Consider the following 3060-nt stretch of genomic DNA (forward strand, 5'->3'; position numbering starts at 1 on the left):
TGTGTGTGTGTATGTGTGTGTGTGTGTGTGTGCGCGCGCGTGCATGTCAGCTCTGTACAGTATGTATCATGTGCACATATCCTACCCAATACATAATTCTGTCTTGAGACCTTCTAAAAGTGTCCATGTACACGCATGCACACTTTTGCACGCACGCCACGCACGCACGCACGCACACACACACACACACACACACACACACACACACACACACACACACACACACACACAACACATACGTACACACACACACACACACACACACACACACACACACACACACACACACACACACTTGTTTGTTTCCCCGTGGGTTAGGGCAGTGAACTGTTTTCTCTTGTACTCTCCTGATTCAAAGGCGAGGCGTTGGACAAGATGGATGCTCCTTAAGAAAGAACCCATTGATGGATATGAAAGTGTCCCTGCCATTCATCACTGCTACATTATTTAGACTGGACCACTACACAGCAGTAACATGAGCTCTAACATAAGGAGGGGGCGGGGGCCGTACTAGAGAGGGAAAGGAAAAAAGAAGGGAGAGTGGGGGGTGGGGGGGGGTCTACCAGGCAAAGGGAGGGAGTCTACGACCGAGAGAGAGAGAGAGAGAGAGATAGAGAGAGAGAGAGAGGAGAGAGAGAGAGAGAGAGAGAGAGAGAGAGAGAGGAGAGAGAGAGAGAGAGAGAGAGAGGAGGAGAGAGAGAGAGAGAGAGAGAGAGAGAGAGAGAGAGAGAGACAAGATGGTTGAAGAGAGACAGAAAGGCAGAGAGAGACGAGAAGACGGAGTGGCCAGCCAATGAGAGGCAGACGGAAAGAGAGAGATAAGATGAAGGGAGAGTAGAGTGGAGCTGATGGAGGTTTGTTCTCCTTCTGGCTCTAATGTTTTCTTATAGCTCAATGACCCACTGACTTGTATTCGTTTTGAGTTGGGCTCAGGTCCAGTGTTTGAAACCCACTTAACAATAAGATTTCCATTAAACTCTCAGTTTTAAGACAGTGTCCAAATGTACCGTCCATTTGGTTCCATTTGTACACTATCAGAGTTACAAAAGGATGAGAGAACAGTTAACACTGCAGATTTGACTGTGTATGTACTTATGTATGTATGTTGAATAGCAGGTACATTATAACCCATTGAATCCGGGAATGCATCTACAAATGTCTTCTAAATCCTTTCTTTTTTTAATAGCCAAAGTATAAAATAATGGCTATAGCTAAAATTGAAAATTACCCGATTGAATGGGTTAAGCAAGCATACAGCGATTCAGCAGCTAGAGCGGCCAGCTGGGAACCGTAAGGTTCCCGGTTTTGATCCTCGGGCATCACCTGGCATCATGTCAAACTGTCCCTGAGCAAGGCACTGACTGAACCCCGTTCTGCTCCAGATGAGCTGATTGGTGCCTTGCATGGTTGTCTCCGCCGGCGTCTACGCATGAACTGGCGAATGTAACGCACATTATAAAGCGCTTTGGATGAAGGCTATACAAATGCTAACCATTTATAGAAATGCAGACCAATTGCGGTAAATTATAGTAATTAGGCCATGACTATCCTATAATATGCTGAAAATGCAACAAGTTGCACAAACAGTGAAGCTGAATATGGTCGGGGCAATTGTACCGCTTGTAACAATCTTTTCACATTCGTGCCGTAGCCATTCTGTATTGCAATCCCTGTCATGTTGTCTGTAATCGCGTGCTTGTGTTAACCTATTCAATCCGGGATCGCATCTGTGCCGTTTTAGATTTTAGCTATAACCATTATTTTATACTTTGGCTATTAAAATCAAAAGCAGATATACAAGCTCATAGCGCGGCACCGAGTGCCGCACTATGAGCTTGTAGATCTGCTATTTGGAATCCGTTCCCGGATTGAATGGGTTAAGGACCACACAATACACGTTTAAGTAAAATGCCAGTTAAAAACCCTTTAGAAACCATCCTGTCCTTTTATTTATTGGTCCATTTCCATTTCCAATTCCCTGCGGTGCTTTTCTCCGCGGACTTCCAAGAGGTTTTTTTTTGCAGGTGAGAAGAGTTAAACCTCTGTCATGTGGGTGATATTCAGGAGGAAATGGCGCTGTGGAGCTTTGGGATCGAAGAAGAAAGAGAGCGAGCAAGTCTCTGAGCATTTCACCCACCATATCCCTTCCGGCAAGAACACTTGGATTCTTTTTGTGCGTGTGTGTGTGTGTGTGTGTGTGTGTGTGTGTGTGTGTGTGTGTTTTGGTTGTGCCCCCCCCTCCGTCCCCTCGTGCCCCCCCCCCCCCCGACCCCCCTTCCCTGTCTCTCGCTCTGTCTCCTTCCCTGTTCCATGGTGCCCTGTTCCCAGGTTTCCAGTGTGAAGGCAGACGCCATGATTTATTGTGGCCATCCATCTCTCGTGCTCATCCATCACCGCCCGGTTTGCTAGGCAATCATGGCAGCAGCTGTTTGCGTTTGAGTCAGACAGAGGGCCCGTCAGTCAGCAGCGGCAGGTGAAAAGCATTAGGAACACGCCATTGTCATGGGCGAATAATTAATCAAAGGCAGGAAAGATAATTAAAAAGATATGACCCTTGCTAGCTCTCGCTCGGGTCCACACTGCCCGAGAGAGAGGGAGGGCACGAGAGAGAGAAGTGTGGGGGGGAGGGGGGGGGGGGGGGGGCTGGAAAAGATGAGAAGAGAAGCGAGATGCGGTGGAAGAAAAGGAGGGGAGAAGAGGAGGAGAAGTACTCTATTCTTTTTTCAGGGTTACACTCAGTGCTGTCTCTCGTTCTAGCTCTCTCTCTCTTTCCCACGCCACTCTGTCGCTCTTTGTCTCTTTTTGCTCTCTCTTCACCGAGAAGGAGGTGGAGGGAGAGGTGAGGAGAGGAGTGAGGTGAGTGCTGATAAAACAGGCTCCTCCTGCTAGTCGGTGGCACAGCTCTAATTAATTAGGAGGAGATGGGCTGGAAAGAGGAGAGGAAGGATGAGAAAATCCTGGCAGAGAGAGAGAGAGAGAGAGAGAGAGAGAATACAAGAGATATGTTGCTGAGTTCTCAGACTGTTGTGGGTCGACCCCTCCCTCCCCTCCCCTCCCTCC

Source organism: Gymnoscopelus braueri, assembly GCF_963280865.1.
Source record: "Gymnoscopelus braueri genome assembly, chromosome: 1".
NCBI lineage: Eukaryota > Metazoa > Chordata > Actinopteri > Myctophiformes > Myctophidae > Gymnoscopelus > Gymnoscopelus braueri.